The sequence below is a fragment of the Phragmites australis genome, chromosome 9, assembly GCF_958298935.1.
Source record: "Phragmites australis chromosome 9, lpPhrAust1.1, whole genome shotgun sequence".
Classification (NCBI taxonomy): domain Eukaryota; kingdom Viridiplantae; phylum Streptophyta; class Magnoliopsida; order Poales; family Poaceae; genus Phragmites; species Phragmites australis.
Window position 1 is genome coordinate 26,784,139 of NC_084929.1, and position 12,215 is coordinate 26,796,353.

Genomic DNA, 12,215 nt, shown 5'->3' on the forward strand with positions numbered 1-12,215 from the left:
AGATCTACTGGGGTGGCACACACGTGGCGATGACATGGCTGACTAACATGGCATGGAGGCTGACTAGGATTAGTGGACACATGGCGTGCTCTGGTTGGCTGCCAAACCGATACATTTTAGATCTAATCTAGGTCGTAGGATCTAGATCTAGTGGCGCAAGGTGAACGGCGGCCGGGGAGGAGCGGGGAAACAGCGGCATCGAGGGATCCGCAGCGGCGGACTTGCCGGAATATCGCCGGAACAGCACTCCGACGTGCGGTGAAACACGACAAGACGCATACGGGGAATGCGATGGAGGGCTTGCCGGGGGTAGAAAAACACCGAAAGGCGGTCGGTGACAAAGAGGGGCGGCAGAGCTCATAGGATCTCTTCGGCGCTGGAGCTCTGGTGGTCTTTCGACACGGCGAGCAGCGGGGAAGCCTCAGTGTGAACATGCGATCTGCTGGAGACCTTGGACGGCGGTGATAGGCTTCAAATCGGCGCGGCGGCGAGCTTCACCGATTGGCAGTGGCGGCGGCGGCGGCAAAGAGCTGTGGATCTCGGCGATTCGCTCAGAATTTGGCGAGATTGAGTTGGGGGAAAGATCGAGGGGTCACGGGCTTTATATAGGCGGGCTCAAGGAAGGCTAGGGCACAAGGTGGCGGCGGATTTCCAATTCGGACGTGGCGGCGCGACCGAATCTGGCTCAGGGACGACAAAGCTGACAGGCGGGCCTCACTGGACAGCGGCACGGCGCGAAGGCGGGGTTCGGTCGGGCGTCTTCATAGGCGGTGGGTGCGCACGGCTGCCAGCTGGCTCGGCGCGAATGCGTGGCCCGGAAGAAGGCGCGAGAGCAGGGGAAAGAGTGAGCCGGCGTGGGAGAACGGGCCAAAAATATGGGAGGGCAGCCCCGCTGGGTTTTAACCTATTCTTTTTGCTAATCCTATTCTAAAGCAAACAATTCAAACAAAACCAAACAAAAATCCTAAATGCCTAACTCCAGCATGAATATATCCAACCAATAATAATCTTAATTCAAATTTGAATTTGAATTTAGAAAATAGGCTTTTTTTTATTCTAATTATTCAATCTAGCTTCTAATCTTAAAAAAAATTAGAAAATTGAGAAAAGTGAAAATCGGGGTGTGACAGGTAGAGTCCATCGGGTCGGGGAGGTGTTGTCCAAGGCACGTGCCTCCGCTAGGTCAACCGCCGCGCGACGTCGCCGAGTTTCAGAGGTTCCGAAATCAAGGGTGTGTAGTCATAGGCTTCATCGTAGACAACTACACACGTAACGAAGAGTACCAGTGTGCCCGACTGTCACTCCCAAATTCCTAGCTCGGCAGATCCTTGACATGGCGCTGACGCATCCGGAGCAGGGCGTGCTCGGTGTGGCGCTGCGCGAGGTTCGCTACCTCATCCTGCTCTGTGTCACACACTGGGAGAGCCCCCGTTGCTCCACGCACTTCGTGGCTGGCAACCATGGCCAGTGACATGGGGAGCCACTGATCTCGAGGTCGTTGTCACGGGGCTTAACATTGACCAGTTCATGTAGGCGCCCTCGTCGGTGGCCACTGATCTCGAGGTCGTTGTCATGGACTGCCTCGGCAAGGCTTCGCACCTTGTTTTCTGGAGGCGGTGGTGGCATGCTGCGGGGATGTCTTGCAAGGCCATGCATAGTACCATAGTCACCGCCCGTCACTCCAAACTCGATTGATTTTGCTATATTATATGAGTGAGTCCAACTGATGTCAAATGATCCAAATTTTAGCGTCATGTACAATCCAATGTTCATATTAATTTGAGTGAATTGCACAAAACTATAAGTATTATATTATTTATAACATAAAACTACAAGTATTGTGAATAATAACATAAAACTACAAGTGTTATGCAGTAATTTTACATAAAACCTAATTTTAATTAGATTCACCCAAAAAATAATCTTATAAAAGGTAACTTTTATAACACCTAACTTCTTCTATGATGGAGAGATTTTTAAAATTATTTAAGCCCTAGTTTACATGGTGAAAAAGTGATTTCCTTTGTAAGTATATAAGTGGAGCATATAAATAGAGTATTATAAAGGAACTCATTTTTTCACCATATAACCTAGGGCTGGAAATAATTTAATAATTATTCCGTCATATAAGAACAATATTAGTGAATTTTTCTATATTTTTAGTATATTATTTGAGATCCTAATAATTTTTAGAGTTATAAAAGTAGCATTTTTAGAGAATTTTAGTTTAAATTCTACACATGTTTTTTTGTCAGCCTAATTAAATTGGTTGTACATGAATTATGGAATACGTACAAAAAGGTTTATGAGTTTTGGAGAAACATAAGACCCTTTTTGGGTGAATCTAATTAAAATCGGATTTTGTGTGAAATTAATATACAATACTTGTAGATTTGTGTTACTATTCATGATACTTATAGTTTTATGTTACATATGGCATAATACTTGTAATTTTGTTCTATTCACTCTATTAATTTTGGATCCTCTTATCCATATAATAAATCAAGTTAAAATGTGCCTTGATTTACTTGTACTAAGTGACTAACATTGGTATTTATTTGGTTTGATGGTCTTCTGTTTTGCATGAGTTTTGATGTGATTTATATTGATTTGGGATTTCATTTAAGCATATTGATTATGGACTAACTGGAATTGGAGTTGAAGATATGTATTTACTTGTCTCATGGTGTACAGGTGATAGATGCAACTTGGCGGTCGACGTCGGGATGATCGGAGCCAAGCGTAGTGCTAGGTGCTGGACAACCAAGGAAGTCGGGCGGAGTCATGGGTGATCTTAGCTGAACACGTGGAGGTCAAGCAAAGCATTGAAGACGGATGGAAACAGTATGTTGACAAAGTCGAGCGAAAGGATGCCGGCGCAAGTGACAAGTCGACCTGAGGGATTGGGAGTGGGATAGACTTGCTGACGGTTAGGATCGCATGACAGAGTACATATGTCAACATCGAAGTGCTTACTTAAGGTGTAAGCAAGGCGGCAAGTCACGCTTTGAGAAGCGTGCATGTAGTTTCACGGTTTTGCCTCAAAACCATGGAAGGACTGGAGGAGAATGTGGCACCATCGCGAAGCTTGCATCGAGGCGAAGCTAAGTCGTGAATACACCGCGGCCGTCCAATGAATGGAGAAGAAAATGGACCAAAATACTCTCAGTTGTAGGTACAAAAGTACTATAAGAGAGGGGTATTTTAGTAAAAAGCTAGAAAATTTAAGAGTCAAGTTTCCTAAGCCTGTAAATAGAGGGGTAGAGCTATGAGAGAGTTTGAACCAGCCACTTGAGCCCCGTTGTACCACCCATTTTAGAGCTTAGAGCTAGTATTCTAGAGGAGAGGAAGATGAGTACTTAGCCTATGTATTAGGCGACATGAGTACATCAATTTCAGGGATGATCGGAAAGGAAGCGTGAAAACCAAAGGTATAGTAAGGGTGAATGAGAGTTTTACTGTCAAAGATGCTGCTTTGGTGGAGTATTTGGGATACAATTTATTTTTTTATCTCAGTTGCTGGATGAGGATTTGTAAGTGTTTCAAACACGATACTTCTTGAGTTCTTGATTTTCAGGCGCTTTGATTTGCCGGATTTCTAGAGTTGGGAGAGTTTTTGGAACTGATTTTTCTAAGTCCCTTGATTCTTCTCGGTGTTTGATTACTCAACCTTCTTCTGAGCTTTGGATGTGGCATAGGAGACTAGGGCATATGAGCTTTGACTTGCTTACTCATTTTAGTACCCTAGGCTTGATCCAAGAATTTCTCAAGCTCAAGTTTGAGAAGAACCTCATTTGTGCTCCTTGTCGGCATGGCAATATGGTTGTCGTCTCTCACCCACCAGTCAATCTGGTGATGACTAAACGACCGATAGAACTTCTCCGTATGAACATTGTTGGTCCTTTCCGGATTCATTCGACGTGTGGAAAGTGGTATGTGCTTGTCATTGTTGATGATTTATCTCGCTACTCTTGGGTTTTGTTTCTTGTGAGCAAGGATGAAGTGTTTTCACACTTTCGAAGCTTGGCTTTGAGATTGTTCAAAGAATACCCTGGTGCATTGAAAGCAATTCATAGTGATAATAGCACCGAGTTCAAAAAACTATCTCTTTGATGCTTTCTGTCTTGAGCATGGCATTGAGTATCAATTTTTTGCCCCACGCGTTCCTCAGTGGAATGACGTGATTGAAAGAAAGAATCGCACTTTGGTGGAGATGGCTAGGACGATGCTCGATGAGCATAGGACTCCTATGAAGTTTTGGGCTGAGACCATTAGCATGGCGTGCTACATCTCCAATCGAATTTTCTTGCGCACGATCTTGAATTTGACTTCGTATGAGTTGCGTTTTGGGAGGAAGCCAAAGGTTTCGTATTTGAGAGTTTTTTGGGTGCTGGTGCTTCATCCTAAAGCGTGGCAATCTTGACAAGTTCGAGTTGTGCTCTTCCGATGATATTTTCTTAGGGTATTCTCTTCATGGTCATTCTTACAAGGTCTTCAATTTTGACACCAACACCATCATAGAGTCCTATGATGTGACCTTTAATGAATTAACCCCTTTGTGCTAGCCTTGTCTTTGAGTGTGCAGGTGATCAGGAGATGAGCGAAAGTATTTTTGTAGACAGTGACCTTCCAGCTTTCGGGGATGACGAGGATGATCCACTACTTTCTATTACTACACTCACTTCCGACCTAGTTCCTACCTCCTCGACACCGACAGAGTGTCCTGTAGCCTCTACTTCTACTTCAGCTGCTTTCGAGCATGCACCAGTAGTGTTTGAGGGGGAGGTCATCTTGCAACGCGAAGCCCCTCAACACATTCAGCGATGACATCCCCTACAGCTAATGATCGGCGACCTTGGTGAGAGGGTAACGAGGTCTAAATCTGTTTCTCATGCTCATTTCACTGATTCTGCATTTGTTGCTTCTTTTGAATCCCATGATGCTGGACATGCTTTATTGATTCGAGTTAGGTCAATGCCATGTATGAAGAGCTTGAAAATTTTGAGAGAAACTGAGTCTGGGTCCTAGTAGAGTTACCCCAAAATGTTCACACCATAGACACCAAATGGGTTTTTAAAAACAAATAGGGGGATGGGTCTATAGTAAGAAGCAAGGCTAGACTAGTAGCTCAGGGTTTCACTCAAGTAGAGAGGATAGACTTTGGAGAGACATTTGTACAAGTAACTAAGCTAGAAGCTCTTAGGATCCTCCTTGGATTTGTAGCATCCTAAGGTTTAAAGTTATATTAAATGGATGTCAAGAGTGCTTTCCTAAATGGTTTCATAGATGAAAAGGTCTATATCAAGCAACCCCCAAGCATTGAGCATCCCAAATACCCTCATAAAGTATACAAGCTTTAGAAAGCGTTGTATGGACTTAAGGAGACACCTAGAGTTTGGTATGATAGGCTTAGGTCTTTCTTGCTATGGTATGGGTGTGTGATGGGGTCAGCTAATAAAACTTTGTTCACTCTCAAGCATGGCAATGATTTATTACTTGTTCAGATTTACGTGGATGATATCATTTATTGTGGCTCTTCTCACGCACTTGTGGCCAAGTTTGCAGAAACTATCAGCAGGGAGTTCGAGATATCGATGATGGGTGAGCTCAACTTCTTTCTTGGGCTGCAAATCAAGTAATACAAGCAAGGTACATTCATCCACCAAACGAAGTACACCAAGGATTTACTGAAGAAGTTCGACATGAGCGATGCAAAGCCATTGGAGACACATATGGCTACCTCAACCATGCTTGATCCGGATAAAGATGGCAAGAAGGTGGACCAGTGGGAGTACAGGAGCATGATCGGCTCCCTCCTATACCTGACGGCGATAAGACCCGACATCCACTTTACTGTCTGCTTGCTCGCTTCCAGGCTTCACTGAGGACGTCTCACCGCCAAGCGGTGAAACGCATTCTGAGGTATCTCAAGTACACTCTCGAGTATGGCTTTTGGTTTTCTGCATCCTCTTCGCTTTCTCTTTGTGGCTTTTTAGATGCGGATTTTGTTGGTTGTAGAATTGGCTGGAAGAGTACCTCTGATACTTGTCATTTCTTGGGTACTTCTCTTATGTGTTGGTCTTCTCACAAGCAGTCTAGCATTGCATAGTCTACTGCTGAAACTGAATATGTAGCTGCTGCTAGCTGTTGCTCATAGATTTTGTGGATAGTTGCTACTTTGAGGGATTTTGGATTAGATTTCAGGAGTGTGCCACTTTTGTGTGACAACACCAGCGCCATAAGCTTAGTCAATAACCCAGTTTAACACTTAAGAGCCAAACACATAGGTGTGAGATTCCACTTTCTGAGAGACCACGATGAGAAGGGAGACATTGAGTTGAGCTACATAGATACCTAACCAGCTAGCCGATATTTTTACCAAACCTATAGATGCAACAAGGTTTACCTTTCTAAGAAAAGATCTTGGTGTATGCCATCCCTATGACATTGTATGAGAGGGAGTTATCTTTTTACATACTCTATCTTATTTTATTGCATTTGCATTGTATATCATTTTTTAAGATAATCATGTTAACAAGCTTCACTTATATGTTTTTTGTACTTTCTTGTATTAGTTATGAATTCGTACTGAGTGTAATGGATATATAACAATTTGTGCAAGCTTTTACTCTTATTGAAATATGGCATAAAATATGTTCAGAAAGCTTGTCTTTTCTATGAATGAACTTAAAATATGAACACAATCTCTTATCACCTTTGTATTTGCTTTAGCTTGATCAGTGCTTAAATTAGGGTTAGTTTTGTGAAAAGCTTGTGCTAGGCTGTTTTGTTCAGTTCAGTGGATTGGAGGTCTTTAACCTTTGTCTATGTAAATATTTAGCCCATGATTAACCTTTGGGAGAGCATGTGCTCTTTTGTGTTGTAAAGGCGTAACTTTTTTTGGCTTTGTAAAAAATTGCATATCTTGAATCCTATGTTGAGTTAATAAAATGAATGATCAAATTTTGAGCTAAAATTGAATCCAATACGATAGCTTAAGGCTTCATGTGGTTTGCCAAAGAAGTGAACCCATAGTTACTTAAAACTCACTTAATGATAGTTAAATAATCAAATGAGAAAGTTAACTTGTGTTTTTTTAATGTGCTAAGAATTTTCTTTTTCATGTTATGAAACTAAGGCTTGGATTGATATGTGGGTGTATTCAGGTTAAACTTGATTGCTTAGTTTGAACTTGACATAGCACTAATTTCTCTAATCTTTGCACTGATAATGAAATTGTTGATGCTTTTATAGTGACATCTTTTGGATAATTAAACAACATGATCAAAACTTGCTTTACTCCCGGTGCTTGTGATATGAACTCACTTTGAGACTTTGTGTAACTTTGAGTTATATTGTTTACTCCTCATAGTGCTTTGACATCTCTATTTCTTACAAGTGCTTTGCGATCTATATGTGAAACTTTGTAGGCTTGTATTTCATTTGCATATATTTTGTATAGTCTTGTATCCTTGATGTTTGTATTGTCAAAGGGGGAAAAAATATGCACAAAGATATTATGCACAAATATTCAACAAGAGGGAATTCATTTATCTAGAAATGAAAGGGGAAAATGGAAAATATGCAATCATCAAGGAGGAGCATGTGTTTTTTGGGGGTTTTGAGCTTTTGTTACTCTTTTGAGGTTTTTGACTCATCTTTTCCTCTCTTAGGGCTTTTGCAATTTTTCTTATGCCAAATGACATATTTTGCTCTTATTCGAGTTTTTAGTCACTTGGATGAGTTTATCTTATTTTAATTTCTTCAAAATAAAATCTTTGTGGTTTGAGGGTTATCAATGCACTTATCAAGGGGGAGATTAATAAACCAATTTGAAATGTACCTTGGTTTACCTGTGATGAGTGATTAACCTTGGTATTTATTTGGCATGATGATCTTTGATTTTGCATGAGCTTTGATGTGATTTGAATTGATTTGGGATTTTATTTGAGCATATTGATTATGCACTAATTGGCATTGGAGTTAGAGATATGTGTTTACTTGTGTCATGGTGTGTAGGTGATGGATGCAATTTGGCGGTCGACGGCGGATGATCGGGGCCAAGCGGAGTGTTTGGTGCCGAATGATCAAGGAGGCCAGACAGAGTCAAGGGTGATCTTAGCTGAACACGTGGAGGTCAAGCAAAACATGAAAGGCGGATGAAAGACGGCGTGTTGCCAAAGTCGAGCGAAGGAGATAAGGATGCAAGTGACGAGGCGACCTGAGGGATCAGGAGCAGGAGAGACTTGCCTGTGGATCGCATGATGGAGTACACGTGTCAACATCGAAACGCTTGCTTAAGATGTAAGCAACGTGGAGAGTCACGTTTTGAGAAGCGTGCAGGCAGTTTCACGGTTTAGCCTCAAAACTATGGGAGGATTGGAGGAGTACGTGGCACAATCGTGAAGCTTGCGTCGAGATGAAGCTAAGTCGTGAAGGCTTCACGGTCGTCCGATGAATAGAGAATAGACCAAAATACCTTCGATGGTAGATAGAAGTGTACTATAAGATAGGGGTATTTTAGAAAAAAGTTAAGAAACTTATGGGACAAGTTTACTAGGCTTATAATAGAGAGGTAGTGTTATGAGAGAGTTTGAACCAGCCACTTGAACCATTTTGTACCACCCATTTGAGAGCTTAAAGTTAGGGTTTTAGATGAGAAAAAAAATGCTTAGTCTATTTATTAGATGAGAGTTTTATGAGAAAAATTTTTGTAATCTGTATAAAATAGAGCTGACATCTACTGCAATAAAGTTTATTTTTCTTCATGTTATTGTGCTCATCTCCTTTTAGTTTCCCTCTATTGATTCCCTTACAAGTTTGCAAGTTTTTTTTTCTAGATTTAATTTTCTTTTTAGTTTTTTGGTTAAAATTTCAGCACATTGTGAGGTCATTCTTCTTGTTGCTAGAGGCATAAAATTCACATACACATGCTTATATAATATGGTCTTGAATTTTCTTGCCTCTAGACAATCAATTTATAGAGTTTCGTTACTCGATGTTTATTTTTCTTATTTCTTTGCAAATTATGATCTTTTGAGTGCTAAGACACATGTATTGATCTTAAATTAAATATACAGTTTAATATATTATCCGTAAAGTCGTGTTACCTCAATTTTCTCTCGTTAAAACTTATCTCTATTTTACTTTCGTTTGAGTTTTAAGTTACATTAGTGATCCAAATATAAAAGACGATTAATTTCGTAAGAAATTTACTGAGACGACTATTCATCCTACCTCTGGTCGCCGTTTTCGGTCCTACACCGTATATATCTAAAGTCCAAATAGATCCAATCCAATAAAGTCAAGGAGGAAATATCCGATTAGACTTCGGACATTTCAAATCCAATTCCACCTATAGTCACCCTGGCCTCCTGTGTACGTATTCTCGAAAAACTAAAATAAAACGGAGAGCGGGCAAGAGGGATTCGAGCTCGGGGTCGTTGAGAAACGTCGTAGGGACTTTGTAGCAAGTGACAAACTGACATGCAATTAATTAGTTGTGATTGCACATTGCATCCATTTGTCATAACCATACGTGTGTCAGTCGGTATCTGCTACAAGCAACAATTACGGGAGAGCTGAAGGACGGCGAGTGCGTACGTAGACGCGCGTACAGTGCGATGTCCAGGCGTACCAACCGTGGTAGGTAAGTAGCTCGCGGCAGCAATATACTGTTGGAATGTGGTGTATGAGTACCAGGCCTATTCAGGAATTTTAGGGCCTATTTGGTTTGAAACCCTAGCTGTCCAAATATTGATCATAGTTAAAGTTAGAGTTATATCAAATTGGAGTTGAAAGGATGATCTTTGATTTGTGATTAAACTAAATTTAAGGTAGTGCCAAAATTAGAGGGGGAAATAGTGTTAGGATTGTAGCCATGCCAAAGTCCCACAAAACTCTTACTATGTGATTTGTAGGTCCCACTTGTCAATAAAATTTTCTTTCACCAAAATATAGTCATTTGAGATCTTGTTTTGTAGATCTAATTATAAGAAATATTATGGTGTAAAAATATCATATATGGTTTAGAAGATAAAATTGTTTGAAATTTGTTAATCCTAAAATTTTGGAACCCATGTGACCTATGAAGAGCTAACGCCTAGCCCAATTACTGTTTAGGCTACCAAGCCAATTCGTGGGCGAGCAATTCGGCCGCCCTTTGCTCGGCCAACAATTTGGTTCGGTGGACAACTGAGCAAGGCCAAATTCATTTCGGCCGGCTAACTTTGGGCTCTAAAACAAACGGCTGCCAAATCATCCTGGCAAAGCCAAAAATTGGCTTGGCACGTTGGGTACAGATCCAAACAGCCCCCTAAAGCAAAAAGTGCCGATGGTTTTGTTTAGTCGTGCTCAGGGTTCCATTTACCGACCGGAGCTCGGTTACCGAGCTCCGGCGGTAACCGAAAATGCGCGATAACCGTGGTTACCGGTTAAAATTCAAAAAAATTCGGAGAAAATTCATTTGGCAAATTTTAAATTTTTGCGAAAAAATCATGTTTTTGCCCTCTCGGTAACCGAGCGGTTTGGGTCGGTTACCAAGCGGTTTGGGGCGATTACCGAGCGATTTTCTCGCATTTTTTGTTCGGTCGGTTACCGAGCGGTTTGGGTCAGTAACCGCTCGGTTTTCTCGATTTATCGAGCGGTTTTATCGAATTTCAGCGCAGTTCAACAAAAAACCTAAAAAAAGGTTTAATCTTGTAAAATCAATAACTAATTCATCCGAGCTTCAAATCAAGTGAAACAAATTTTGTTGGCTTCCTTGTAACATGATCTACATGATAAAAGTATTTATACTCATAAAAAAGTTCAAAAGTTTCTGTGAGAAATTTTATTTGTTAAACCAAGGTAAATGCATAGTTTACTCTTTGCTAATCCAAAAATCATGAAACTAATTTTGTTAGTCTTCTTACATGATCCTATATCTTTTAAAAATATGTGAACTCATGAATTAGTTATTGTAACATGCATGATTGTGTAAATATGTTGTGACTAGATTAATTTATAACTGACCCATCACACCTTAAAAATTAGTGAAACCACTTTCATTAGCTTATTTATATTATGATTTACGTAGAAAAAATAATAGTAGACATGAAAAAATTAATTACAGTGATGTTTCTTAACATATTCACTTTATGCTTGTGAACTTTGTAAAAATCATAGAGAATTTAATAAAACTCTAAATAAAGTGAAATCAATTTTAAAGATTCTCTTAAAATACGTTTTATACAAGAAAAATATGTGTTTGCATGTTACACTTTTCCTTAACGTGAGTTAATAATTGAGCCGCACGCTTCAATTTTTTTCATTTTTTTCAAACTTTCTCCCTATAGAATATGATGCAAACGATATTATTTTTGAAAAAAAAAATTCACAGAAGTTCTTAGAATTATGTCTAGTTTTTTTTAAGATTTTTTTTGAATTTTTTTTGAATTTTTTTTTGAATTTTTTTATTTTTTCGAATTTTTTGAATTCAAATTTCGGTTACCGAGCGGTTTTTGAAACCGGACCGGACCGGGAAGGTCGGTAACCGCGATTTTTGAGCGGTTACCGACGGTTTTTTGAACCCTGGTCGTGCTACATGCGCTTAGTAAGATACACCACTATAAATAGTGGAGTTCCCTCTATTGTCATAAGTAAACAAGAGAGAGAGAGAGAGAGTATTTTCACATGTAAAATAATTTGTGACCGTGGCTTGACTCTAAGTTCACAATATTACTACAAGATAGCCATGAAATTGTGAGTTATTTATAAGTAAGGAAATAAATTGACAAAAGTAGTCATGTTACCAAAACATAAGAAATAACTGATTTGTAATTCTTTCAGACAAAAAAGATATTACTAAGTACAGAGCCAGACGAGATAATTATGCATTTCAATTTTCTTACACAGATTTTATTTTATTGCGCCCTAAAAATTATGAAAAAGTTGTGCATGAACCATTTCTAAAGGTATACGTGTTGCACATGATTAATGGAGCACATAAACTAAAAGTATGACTTGGAGTGAATCTTCTACTTCATCGTCATTCGACCCGACCACCACGCAGCGGCGGCAACAACCAAGCAAGTTAGTCTTTGCTCTTCATCATTGTGGCATCGCAGCCAGGAGCCTAGGAGCTTCTTTGCACAAGGAGGCGCGAGAGCAGAAGGGGATCTTGACAGAGATGCCTAGTGAAGAGTAGCCATAGTTGGGGGAGAAAGCAGCTAGAG